This window comes from Schistocerca piceifrons, chromosome 8 (genome assembly GCF_021461385.2).
Source record: "Schistocerca piceifrons isolate TAMUIC-IGC-003096 chromosome 8, iqSchPice1.1, whole genome shotgun sequence".
In the NCBI taxonomy this organism is placed as follows: domain Eukaryota; kingdom Metazoa; phylum Arthropoda; class Insecta; order Orthoptera; family Acrididae; genus Schistocerca; species Schistocerca piceifrons.
In genome coordinates, this window is record NC_060145.1 from 84,655,002 (window position 1) to 84,669,584 (window position 14,583).

Sequence of the window (14,583 nt, forward strand, 5' to 3'; positions counted from 1 at the left end):
ACTGTGGATACTTACGTTCGATGGGGTTGGACGGGCGGCACTGTTGTAACAATTCGGAGACTGTTTTCGTGAGGTACAAACGTGTAAGTGGTAAGGGCCGGTAGATATAACTGAACTCCGGGAAAAATCGTTGGATGTAATAAAAGGGGGTTGGAATGGTCGATACCAGTACTGGGGCGGACAAGGAGGCCGGTGCAAAGTTGTGAAGCAGGAGGCTAGTAAGGCTCTGCGGGCAACGATGTCAAAGTTTTAGTTGGAAGCTGACGTATAGTGCCTTGACACGAGTCGGCAGTGCAAGGGATTCATACTGCACCTTGAATAACATCCCGAGCTGACGAAGGAGCCGAAAGCCATCAACAGTCGTCGCGCCAGGAGATTTGGGACTGGTAGTACTTGAGCCACGTGTGGTATACGGGAAGCATGATACATGTTCACGTATTGCGCGCGTTGGATAACGTCGAGAGCTCGTAGCCGGTGTTCTGCGAGATTTGCTCTGATTGTCTGTAGCAAGCGTCTACCATTGATAGTCGCTGAGCGGCGCAGGTCTGCTGTGAAATCAAGTCCAAGACACCGTATGGTGGCGGTGGCAGTAAGGGGAGCAGCGTATCCTTCCGGCAAGCCCTCACCAATGAGCAGGACCTTGGATTTTGACACGTTGAGGTAGCTCCCCGAAGCTTCGCCGTAAGTTGCCACCCATGTCAGTGCTGCTCGTACTTCGTCTTCACTGCGCAGATGTAGTACTATGTCGTCTGCGTAGGCTGTACAACAAAAACGGTGGCCTTGCACAGCCATGCCTTCCAAACGTTGGCGCATGCCCTGGAGCAGGGGTTCCAAGGCGAAAGCATACAAAATCGTGGAAAGAGGGCAGCCTTGTCGTACAGATCGTGCGATGACCAGGGACGGTGTAAGGCGACCATTGTACATGATTTTAGAGGTTGCACTACACAACAGGCGCATAATCACTGTGACAATACCGCCAGGAAAACCCATATGCTGAAAAACTGTCCGTAAACAGAAGTGGTCAACACGGTCGAAATCCTGGCTAAAGTCCAGTGAAGCCAAGGCGCCAGAGAGACGCTGATAATGCGCTAATGCTATCATGTCTCTGTAACGGCAAAGGGCCGTACGGATGTTGTTGTCGCCTCCTAGGGAAGTCTAGTCGCAGGATGTGACGTAACATGCGACCTTCTTGAGTCGCGATGCCAGTAGCCGTGTGAATATTTTCATGTCGCTGTTGAACAAAGTAATTGGTCGATAGTCCTGGATCCTCGATAACACGCGCGGTTTATGTACGGGGATAATAATGCCTTCTAGAAAGGCGCTCGGGACCACTGCCATCGGTGACATCAGCTCTTGTGCGGTTGCCGTCCTCGTGGAAGCCAACAAATAGTGAAAACTTTTATAAAATTCGATCGGTACACCGTCAGGTCCAGGAGATCTGTTATCGGAACCCGCCTTGATAGCGTCTACCACTTCATCTGTGGTTACGTCGTCTTGGAGGTCATGCACTGCATCCTCAGGAAGAGTGTTCGTAGTAAGCTGAGCGACTTCTGTGACCAGTGCTGCAGAATGCGGTACGGCTGCGTAGAGCCCGGCAAAATGAGCATGGAGAGCACGACCGATGCTTTGTTGGCTGTCGTGCCGGCGCCCTTCCACATCAGTGAGGACTTGGATCAGAGCTCGCCGTCGTCGTTATCTTTCCTGAAGGAGGTGGTACATCGACGGACGTTCTTGAGGGATTCGATTAGAAGCTCGAGAACGGACTACAGTGCCTTCCAAGTTACGCCGCATGATCAAGGAGATCTGCGCCTTCGTGCGATGGACCATCGACTGCCGGGCTGGCGAGAAAGGCATCGTCGTACAGTCACGTAGAATGGTGTAGTAGAAGTGCAGGGTATGAGTTTGCCACGCCTTTAATTCCTTCCCATAACTCATCAGAGTCTTCCTGAGGATCGGCTTTGCACAGGAGAGCCACCATGATAAGGTGGAGTCATAGGCTTCGCGACGATGGTGGCAGCGTGCCCACGCTTCTTCGACCATACGGCGACAGTCTGAGGAGGTCAGGTGAGCGACATTGAGTTTCCACAGACCACGACTATGCCACACTTGCTGTCGGGCGAGAGTGACGTCACAGAGGTACGCATCATGATATGAAAAGGACAAGGGCCAGACTTCGGCATGACGTGTGCCATCAGCAAGGGAGCGGGTAACGTAGATGCTATCTATGCGGCTTGACGAGTGAGAGGTGTAGAAAGTATAGCCCGGTTGAATTCTGTGGAGCTTCTTCCATGTGTCAACAAGTCTTAGACGATGACCACTGAGAGAGATGCACAGGGGTAATGACGCGGGAGTTGGTCGGCGGGTTCTTGTGTCGAGTTAAAATACCCACCGAGTACCAAATCGTCCTGCGGACCGGTGAAGAGGGGTGTGACGCTTTCGGCAAAAAAAGTTTGTCGGTCATGACGGCGGCCAGTGCCGGACGGAGCGCAGATATTAATAATACGCACGCCGAACTGTGTGAGGGCCGTACCTCGCGCAGTGGGGAGGTAGATGACGTCCTCTGCAGGGAGTCCGTCGCGTAGCAGGATGGCGACGCCGCTACCGGTATCGGATGCAGGGGAAATATGGGTGTTGTATCCGATGGGAACTAGGAAGTCAGCCACAAGCACCTCTTGTAAGAGTGCTATATCCACATCCGCAGAATAAATAGTGTCTCTGAACCTGGTCAGTTTATGGGGGGCACGAATGGTGGCAAGATTCATCGTGGCGATACGATATTGCTGTGTACGGACACCCTCAATATTTGCAGAACGTGCGGTAGAAGTAGCCGGCAGGTGGAGACCCGCCGGTGGTCCCGCAGTGGTGATAATTACTGGCGGGGCGCCAGCTCCAGTGTCGCCGAGGTGGAGTCCTGTGCAGACACGCTGGCAGCCTGTTCCACTTCTTCTTCAACGTCATCGGCCCAGGAAGCTGACGACGTGGACATGTGACGGTCACGTACTTCCGGAACGGGTGTTGTGGATTCCGCAACATGAGTGGCAGGGGGACCGCCGTCATCAGTCGTTGACAACGGCAGGGACACGTCCCTGGCTGGGAGAGTAGGCGTCACAGGAGGGGCGCCTGTTGCTGCCACCTCGCGCGACTGGACGCAATGTGGGAGATCACCGTCAGACATCAGGTCGACATCTCGCGGGGCCGTCTGAGAAAGGCCGTCATCGGAAGGCGTTCGTCGTCGTTTCCTGTGTTTGCGAGGCGTCCGTTGTTTTCTGATGTGGCCTTCTGAATCAGAATGTGGTCGCCCGTCGTCGGACGCCGAACTCGTCTGGACAAAGGCAGACGTCGGCACGACACCGAGGTCGACGTGCATGGTTCCAACAGGAACATCGGTTTCGGTCTGCAACTCGGACGGTCCTGAAGCGAGCACTGGAGGCGACGCCGTGCTTGTGTCCCCGGCGCGTTGTGCTGCGGCGGGTGGCGTTGACGATGCTGCTGGCGCAATCGAGATTGGTACGACGGGGTCCTGTGCAACCTTGGCGTAGGTGATGGGTAAGGACGTGACCGTCGAAGCCTGGGTCTCTTCACGTAACGGCGTCTGCATTAAACGGCGGTGTAAGCATTCGAAACGTACATGTCCCTCCTGGCCACATCCTGCGCACGTTCGTGGCTGTCCATCATACATGGCGATGGCCCTCACACCGCCAATCAGCAGGTACGATGGGACATGTTTCGTCAGCCGGACGCCATTGAATACGGGGTAGGTCGTAAATGTTTGCCACTTCTCCGCGACGTGTACCAAGACGGTGCCATATGGTTGGAAAGCGGCAATGACCACATCAAAATGGGTCAAATGGCTCTGAGCACTATGGGACTTAACTACTGAGGTCATCAGTCCCCTAGAACTTAGAACTACTTAAACCTAACTAACCTAAGGACGTCACACACATCCATGCCCGAGGCAGGATTCGAACCTGCGACCGTAGCGGTCACGCGGTTCCAAACTGACGCGCTTAGAACCGCACGGCCACACCGAACGACCACATCCTGAGGCACCTCGAACGGGAGCTCAAACACCCGCAATGTCCGGAGACCGAATCCAGCATGGGCGACTGTGACAGCACCCATATGTCCATCAGAGTGTTTAAATTTCAGTCCGGTGGCATGACGGTGAATGATGTCATTGCAAATTTCCTCCGTTGACATCTTGATGTAGACAACACTTGCAGTGATGGAAAAATGTATGCCGATTACGTCCTGGGGGTTCAAACGTAGATCCTCACGTATGAACTGTTCGACTTCGAAAGCTCTGGGTCGTGGATGTTCGGCCTGAAACGTTACTTTGATCGTTGCACGGCGGTACGAGTGCGCCATGGTGTACGTTAGTACTGGACTCGATAGACACAAACACCGCGACGCGGAAGTAAACACCGCCGAGAGCGGAGCGTCGGACGGCGCGCGGAGCAGCTCCGCACGCTAGCACGGCTGCGAGCCGACTGACGCTATCGGGGCGGACAGTGACAAGTTTGTTACTATATTACGTTTTCTCTTATTAGTCTCTTCTTTTTCAGGTTAGAAGCAGTTTTTGCAGCACAAGTTCCGTGAGGTTAGAATATCCTTTGGTGACACGATTCCGAAAGTTGTTAATCCATGTGTGGCGTCCTGGAAATTCATTTACTCGGTCTCCACACTCCAGATGACACATTTTCGTGGTATTTTCGACCACATTTAATTCAATACCTTGCTTGCACTTTTCATCGTGTATTAAATGTATGTGTTGTGTATATATGGTCCTGATATTTGTAATATCTGCTCATTTTTAATGTGTGAATGTGTGTGTGTGTGTGTGTGTGTGTGTGTGTGTGTGTGTGTGTGTGTGTGTGTGTGGCCGGCCGCGGTGGCCGTGCGGTTCTGGCGCTGCAGTCCGGAACCGCGGGACTGCTACGGTCGCAGGTTCGAATCCTGCCTCGGGCATGGGTGTGTGTGATGTCCTTAGGTTAGTTAGGTTTAAGTAGTTCTAATTTCTAGGGGACTTATGACCTAAGATGTTGAGTCCCATAGTGCTCAGAGCCATTTGAACCATTTTTTTGTGTGTGTGTGTGAGAGAGAGAGAGAGCGTGCGAGAGAGAGAGAGAGAGAGAGAGAGAGAGAGAGAGAGAGAGAGAGAGAGAGAGAAGGGGTTCAAAAATGGTTCAAATGGCTCTGAGCACTATGGGACTTAACATCTATGGTCATCAGTCCCCTAGAACTTAGAACCACTTAAACCTAACTAACCTAAGGACAGCACTCAACACCCAGCTATCACGAGGCAGAGAAAATCCCTGATCCCGCCGGGAATCGAACCCGGGAACCCGGGCGTGGGAAGCGAGAACGCTACCGCACGACCACGAGATGGGGGCAGAGAGAAGGGGGGGGGGGAGGGAGGGAGAGGAAGAAGGATGGGAAGAACAGGGGTGAATCACCAAATTATTTAGTCTGGTTATTTCTTACCTTTCTGTTTGTTATTGTTATAGTGGGTAACACGATCAATGGGTCATGGGTTATTTGATTTGGTCGTTAATTACTGTCTTTTTCATTGCTAGGACCCTTTCCATCTGAAAGTTTTTCTGTAACGTCGAGAGTTTTTCCAGATATGTTCGTTGGATATTATGTTTCTTCGTTTTGTGAAATGCACAGTTTTACATATGTGAACATCAAGTTGCCAAGCTCCGCTTTGAAATCTTAAGACCTGATATTATTTGTGCCGATTCCTTCAGACTTTAATTCATTTTGCGTAACTGGATTATCAGCAATAAAACTGAGGTTACCATTAATATTATCCATAAGGTCATTAACATACAACATGAACAGCAAATGTCCCCTTTCACTTCCCTAGAGGCACGTCCGAACTGATTTCTACGTCTGTCGATGACTCTCCATCCAGGGTAACATGATGAGTTCCCCGTGCCAACAGTCACACATTTTGCCTGATCCCCTGTACGATATTACTTTTGATAACAAGCGTAGACGTGGTGCTGAGTATAACGCTTTTCGGAAATCGATGGTTACTGGGATGGTTCCTGTTAGAGTGCCATGCCAGACTATCTGGCGCTTCCTTAGCTAACGAGAATCTTAAGAACTTAAACGCCTGCATACACGCATTATTTGAATATTTTGATTGTAATATGTATGATGTGCATAAAGTCCTTCCATGATCACAAAAATTTATTTATAAGCAACTACGCTACATGCAGCTATGCGGTTTTTTGCAAATGGTAGCTTAACTCACTTTTTTTTTTTTTTTGGACATACTTCAGATGTACTCCGTTCGTTTCCCTAGAACGTCTAGGTGATACTCAATTTCTGTCTATTTCGTTGCCAACACTTCGTCCATCAGCGCATCTACAGCATCTAGTATTCGTGCCTTGAGCGTTTGCTCATCAAGACCTGGTGAAGTGAAGACTTTATCCTTAAAGTCACACCACAAGAAAAAGGTCAAGATTATTATATCTGATGAATGTGGTGGCTATGATGTGGGACCATTCCTACCGATTGAACCTTCCATTCACAAATATGTAACACATTGCTCTTTCTCTTTCGTACACTCCGTTGTGTCAGCAGATGTCCTAAAATTACGCTACCTGTAATAAGAAATAAAGAAAGGAAGGAAGAGAGGGAGAGAGTGAGGGAGAGGGTGGGAAAGAGAGAGGGAGTATAATCAAACGCAATGTAGTAATGCCATATCAACAGGCGTTACATTGGTGTTTTTTTTTTTTTTAGGCAACCAGTTACGACTTTGGAATCACGTTATGTTCATACCTGTGACATGGATGACTCCAGGTACCACTCGTGCATTTATAAGACAAGGCACCAAAGCTCTTATCTGGTTCCGTAGATATCCGAACCTCTGAGCATGTTTGCTCTTCACACATGTGACATCAACTATTGCCGTCGCACGTTTGAAAGAGGATGCATGCTCATGAACTCCGGATGTAGACGGAACCAGATAAGCGTATTGGTCCCTTCTCTTATACATGCACGAGCACCACATGGTGTCATACATGAAACAGGCCTGAAGATATCGTGACTGGAACGTCGAAACTAGTTGCCTAATGAAGCAATATCAATATAACAGCATCGACCAGCCGCAGTCCCACACCCCTGAACCCAGAATGGAGTTACATTTTCTAAGTCAAATGCTTTCAGAGCCATGTAGAGGTGCGTCCATAAGAACGTCATGAGTTAAGACAGTATGTGAAGAAAAGGAAAAAAGTAAAACTTCGGAAGAGTGATCATGAGTTGAGCTATGATGTGCCTAGCATAGTTCCTGAGTAATAGTTATTTGTTGTTGTGGCAAGACTTTATGCTCACACTGAAGTAATTTTAAATAAGATAGTTGTTATAGAGAGTCTGTTATAAACTGAACTGTTGTCATCAATTGTCACTTAAGCTACAAAATATGTAGCATGACTTTAAATGCTAATATTTTTGGTGAAGCTTTACAGTGTCTGGCATTGAATGAAACTACAAGTTTATAGTTACCAGCTACTGTTCCTTTATTTGCAGAGCAAGCTTCAAATGTTTAAATCTCGATCAGCTGGTGGATTTCTATGGATTAACGTGGGGTATACGTGTTGTGTTACGAAATGGGATAACCTCTGGAACTCGCTAGTAGAGAAAAACAAAACACCATTTCATAACACGTGAGTTTTAGGAAATTATCTGAAAGAGCAAATTTGAGCAGGGTAAAGAAGCGAAATAATTAATAAATAACTATAATTCTAGAAACAGTTCGAACCCTATACTGTGATCCATAGTGGTTTCTCGTTTCACCGTCTGTGTCACACAGCCACTGGAACCAGTCCAGTATTCTGTCGGTAAACTATTCCTAGTAGACAGTTACGACAGAACTCGGTAACTGTTTCCACAACTACGTTCGGGGAACAACAGCAGGTACACGAACTTTGTAGTGTGGTAAAAATTCTGCATATGTTTCCCCCTGAATAGGCACCTAGGGGCTTAACTACTGCACACTGCTCTCACGATAGTTTGCTCTCTACTGGCAGAGGAGGACTAGCTTCTAGCAGTGGAGCAAGAGAACGAAGCGACCCACGCCGCGGCACGTGCAATTGTCATGTCACGGCGAAACTGAACGCCGGAGTTGTCTCTGAACCCAGTCTTTGTGTGCACGCTACCGACTATGCAGAAGTACGGTCTGTGTGTGGGTGGGACGTGCAGGCAGGCGAACTCCCGTCCTTTGAGTCGTCCGCCCATGCGCCTTCTGTGATGAGGTGAGACGAGGCGAGGTGACGTCACACGGAGATGGCCGCACCCACATGACGTCCAGCGCTCCCAGACCAGACAAAGGGCACCCGCCGTCTCTGAGGTTGGCCGCAGTAAGCCGCAATATTCTCAGAAGCGGACCGGGGTATCTAGACGTCTGCCGACGCACAGTGCTCACTTGTAAACAAACGGGCAGACCGCAGAGACACACAATCAGATGTTGCAAATCTTCTCAGGCGGCTGTTCTTCATAAATAAGCGAAAGTTGCCTTAACTTTTTCTATTAAGTGCTGCACATGGTACAGAATGCACATGCAGCTGGAGTGACACTGCTCTTTGCCACGTTGCTAGTCAGCATGGCCTCCATTTGTGAGGGAGATTTTTCTCCACTATAAATTCGTATGTTATCTTTTGAGTCTTGTCTGGGCGAGCACACTGTACAGTGAACTTTTCCGCTCACCCTCGTATTTCCCTGTCTCTGCTTTCACACACGCAGTTTAGTCACAATATAAGATTTTATACAGTAGACTTATTTGGAAAACATTGATACATATATTCAGATGATTTTGATCTTCATTTTGAATAAAAATGTTGTTTTGGATCTCTTGGACAGTTCGCATAATTTCATCGTACCTGCTACCAGATCCGTGGTTCTGGACAGAGGACTCTTCGTGTGGCTGATTTATTATTAAAACGTATATTTAATGTTCCTGCTGTTATAACATATACCATTTTTTTATTTACCGGGTGATCAAAAAGTCAGTATAAATTTGAAAACTGAGTAAATCACGGAATAATGTAGTCAGAGAGGTACAAATTGACACACGTGCTTGGTATGACATGGGGTTTTATTAGAACCAAAAAAATACAAAAGTTAAAAAAATGTACGACAGATGGCTCTTCATCTGATCAGAATAGCAAGACAAAGCAAAGATGATGTTCATAACAGGAATTGCTCAATATGTCCACCATCATTCCTCAACAATAGCTGTAGTCGAGGAATAGTGCTGTGAACAGCACTGTAGAGCATGTTCGGAGTTATGGTGAGGCATTGGCGTCGGATGTTGTCTTTCAGCATCCCTAGAGATGTCGGTCGATCACGATACACTTGCGACTTCAGGTAACCCCAAAGCCAATAATCGCACGAGCACACGATCATCACCAAACGACGCGCGCAAGAGATCTTTCACGCGTCTAGCAATATGGGGCAGGGCGGGGGGGGGGGGGGGGGGGGGCGCCATCCTGCATAAACATAGTACGTTCCAGCAGGTGTTTATCAGCCAGGCTGGGGATGATGCGATTCTGTAACATATCGGCGTATCTCTCACCCATTACGGTAGCAGTTTCAAAACCAGAATCACGCATTTCCTTGAAGAAAAAAGGCCCGATAACGGTAGATGTAAATCCCACACATACCGTGACTTTCTTGTCGTGCAACGGAGTTTCCACGACAGTTCTAGTATTTCGGTAGCCCAAATTCTGCAGTTGTGGGCGTTGACAGACCGTCGGAGCGTGAAATGAGCTTCGTCGGTCCACAACACGTTACTCAACCAATCGTCATCTATCGCCATCTTTTGAAACACCCACACCGCTAATGCCCTCCGCTTCACTAAATCGCCAGGCAACAGTTCATGATGTGAATGGATTTTGTCCAGATACCATCGGAGGGTACGCCTAAGTGCCAACCAAACAGTAGTGTACGGAATGCCGGTGCGACGTGCGACTGCACGAGCGGTGACTTCCCCGTGCACAGACGAACCCGCTACAGTCTCCATTTCTTCCTGAACTGTCCCAGCAGCATTACGCCTTGTGCTCGGTCGGCTACTACGGGGTCTATCGTCTAAACAACCCGTGGCTTCGAACTTCGAAATCATTCTCGCCACAGCTGCGTTTGTCAACGGACCTTTACCCGTTCGAATCCCCTTCCTAAGGCGATAGGATCGTAACGCTGAACTAGCACATTCCCCATTCTGATAATACAGCTTCACTATAAGCGCCTTTTCAAGTAACGTCAACATGCTGCGACTGCTGGCGCATCTGATTCTCTCTCTCATTGCAGATCCTTTCATACACGATTGTCATGCGCAGACACTGACGTTTTGCTGTCCAGCGCCATCTGTCAGACTTTTTTTGTTCCAATAAAACCCCATGTCATTCCAAGCATGTGTATCAATTTTTACCTCTCTATCTACATTATTCCGTGGATTACTAAGTTTTCAAATTTATACTGACTTTTTGATCACCCAGTACATTTGGTTTACATTACATTTCAGTACATTACATTACGCCAATTTCGTCCCCCAAAAATTCTTCTGTAAATGATAAATCTGGAAGCAGAGGAAGGCGCACAGTGTTGTATTACATCCCTTACAGCACACCTAAGTGAGGAGCTCAACAGGTTCTCAGAGAACTGATCCAGGGTTTGAAATCAGAAGTTTAGCAGAAGCTAAAACTACGCTTTTAAACTGAATGCCCCTGCCATCTACTGACTACACTGCTACCTGCAGTCTTCCGCAACAGTCGCTACAGGCCGCATACGTCAAACTTACAGAAAAGTCGAACGTAGTGAAGGGGAGGAATAGCAGGCGGGGCTGAACTGTTACAGCTGTCCACCAGCTGAGCGGCGCAGATCGCTCTAGACTTCTGCACCTGTTCACCGGCTGAGCGACAAAGTCCCTGCCGACTTCTACAGTAGTTCAACGGTGCCAAATCGTTAAGTGGGATACGGCGTAAAGTATTTTTTCTTAACGGTTATTTCTCTGCACTACCTAACGTGCTACATCTTTTTTAAATTGTTTCTGACCACCATGTATCAAGACAGGTTATTGGTTAACATTGTTAATGAAAATATCAAAAGTTTTTCACTAGTTTACTGTACGTCAGCTTTTATACGATACTCTAATGAACGGTCAGACAGATATAGGCTACACATATTCCAACATCCTAGTAGGCGTACTTGAGTACAGAGTAACCCTTTGCGGAATTTCGTCGTGTTGCCCAGCGACATGGCAGCCTTAGGTATTTGCTTACCTGTCACTCCCCCCCCCCCCCCCCCCCTCTCTCTCTCTATCCTCCCTCCTCGACTCAAAGCCGTTCAGTATTGCGGTGTTTCGCAAGGAAAACGGTAGTGCGACAATTCGTACCACGCATGTGTCTTTCTGACAATTTTAAACGCATGTACCATTTTCACTTCAGCTAAGCAAAGAATCGAACTGTGAAAGTGTGCCGGACGGGGTGGCCGAGCGGTTCTAGGCGCTACAGTCTGGAACCGCGCGACCGCTACGGTCGCAGGTTCGAATCCTGCCTTGGGCATGGATGTGTGTGATGTTGGGTTGTTTTGGGGAAGGAGACCAGACAGCGACGTCATCGGTCTCATCGGATTATGGAAGGACACGGAAGGAAGTCGGCCGTGCCTTTTCAAAGGAACCATCGCGACATTTGCCTGGAGCGATTTAGGGAAATAACGGAAAACCTAAATCAGGATGGCCGGAGGTGGGATTGAGCCGTTGTCCTCCCGAATGCGAGTCCAGTGTGCTAACCACTGCGCCACCTCGCTCGGTTGTGTGCGATGTCCTTAGGTTACTTAGGTTTAAGTAGTTGTAAGTCGTAAGTTCTAGGGGACTGATGACCTCAGCAGTTAAGTCCCATAGTACTCAGAGCCTTTTTTTTTTTTAAATGTCGTTTCATGACGGTATTTATTACAAGGTTCGAAAAATACGTAAGCAATAACATCAATTACTTTTCTCGGTCTAAGAGGCGTTGGCCAAGTATTAGTGTTTTTTATCTAATTCTTTCTAGATCCAAAGACTTCATCAAAACTCGAAGACATACCTGCGTACCTTCAAGAACTTGACGAAGCCAAGAGACTTGGAATAAATCTTGCTGAGCTAGCTGAAAGCGAAGGCGATCTTAGTGACGAAGAAGTTCATTTTAGCGACCAGTATCACGAAACTATACTCCGAACTTAAAGACAAACGTAAGTTCAGAAGTTAGGTTTTCCTTAGGAAAAGACAAAATGTCAAAATGGAGTAATAAACCAGCCTCTGAGAAAAAAAAAATCTGATGAAAAATAATTACAAAAGTTTCAACCGGTTTCACAACGTATTCAAACAATATTTCTAATGAAACTAATGCGTTTTTCAAGTTTTTTTATAGTGATAAGATAGATACGATAGTATAACATACCAATAAATATTACATGGATTGACAACCTTAGAATAAACTACGAAGGTACAAGAGATTGTAGCACGCATCTCGTGGTCGTGCGGTAGCGTTCTCGCTTCCCACGCCCGGGTTCCCGGGTTCTATTCCCGGCGGGGTCAGGGATTTTCTCTGCCTCGTGATGGCTGGGTGTTGTGTGCTGTCCTTAGGTTGGTTAGATTTAAGTAGTTCTAAGTTCTAGGGGACTAATGACCATAGATGTTAAGTCCCATAGTGCTCAGAGCCATTTGAACCATTTTGAACAAGAGATTGTAAAGTTACAGACAGATGTGAAATTATGTCACTATTCCGCGTTTAATTTTTGATTGGTATAAAGGAAATTCAACATGTAAATGTAAAAGAGCTTTGAGAGTCAGACGGTAAAGATATAGATATCTTGAGGGCCGCAAAGAGCTATAAAATATCTCTATTTGTAGTGCGTCGAAAGAGGTGTGATGAGGTTTCACTCAAAATGAAAGAAAAAAAACTTGACAAACTAGCTTTTACATTCCTTTACAACTATCCTGAAAAGATTCTGTATACGTGCTGAATATGTGACAATCGACGAAATTTTGGTTGGATTTAGGAGCCACTGCTCCTGAATCCAGTATGTACCATCCAAAGCGCCAAATACGGGATTTAGTATTTATTAGTGCGAGAGAAATAGTTTTTACCCCCCTGATATTGAAGTATATGTGGGAAAGCAACTATGTCGCAAAGCAGCCACCTGGACCACTTCAAGTATCAAACAGCCCAATAGAAATTGTAAAAAGATTTGTCCGCGACATAAAAGTTACACACAGAAATGAGACCTCGACTATTGGTACACGAAGTGCCAACAAGCGGAAGACATATTAGAGAAAAAATTGTCCGTTGTAGGCACTCTTTAGAACAATAAAGATATCTTTCAGTTATACTCCAATCACGAATGTGCGTTACAAATGATATCGATCGCGAAGTAGGGAAGCCAACTATTATTATTGATACAATTGAAAGAAAACAGCCCTCGGTCACTATTTTTAACTAATTTACAGGGTTTCAACACTGCTAGGAGTGTCCTCCTCAGATTCTAAATCAAAGAATGGTCTATAACATTGTCACAGAATAATGACTAAAAACGGATGATACAGAGTGAAGCACCTGTAACCGCGTAACTAACGAGCAGCCCTTAGTGGCTCGCCATCACAATTTTTATCTTAAATACCTTTGTGACTAAAGCCCTTTTGGCATATTTATTATTTTATTAATGACATATAAGTACTGCCAGTCTTTCACGATGATTCTGTACTTATCCTCTGTAACATACGATTTTTATCATAGTTCTGTGACCATGTTATAGATCATTCTTTGATTTAAATTTTGAGAAAGACACTTCTAGCGGGGTTGAAATCCTGTTAATTCGTTAATAATAGTGACCAAGGGCTGTTCTCTTTCAATTGTAACTATTCATGGTCTCTGAACGTGCAGCCATGTACAAAATTTTATTATTAATGATTATAATCGCATCAAAGGAAGAGTAGATACTGTGGACAAAATGGTAGCAGCATATTCTGTTTCCAGAAATAGGAGGCGATGATCTATGATGTTATTTTATACTGTGCTAAATATAGCTGGGATAGTGTGCTACTTTTAAATTGACTTTCCTAATAAGAAACAAACTTTACCTTCCAAAATCCACATATTTTTAAAAGAATTTAACGTTTGGATTGATGAATGAAAACTTGAAAAATGATCGAAAGTCATATCGCTGCCGACCGATGTTTTGGAATTTTCAAGAAGGAAATTCCCTTCAGAATAACTTATTGACACAGCAGGGCCCTCAGAGAAAAGGAAGAAGGCCGTAAGGGAAAAGAAAAAGAAACTCCACGACGAAAGTTTGTGTGAAGTGCAAGACACTGATCGGGCCGAACATTATGACCTCCGACCTACTATGGATATAAACACGTCGAAGCGATAGAAGCGTCATCTGGCGAGGAATGACTAGTTACTATTTCGACAGAATAATGCGTTGAATTTAGAATTCATTTAAGTAGATTTTTTCTAGAAATAGTATTGATACTTTATGATGTATTTATGTTTTGAATTTTCTTTTATTGGTGCCAGTCAGACACAGTCGCAGTGCATGTAT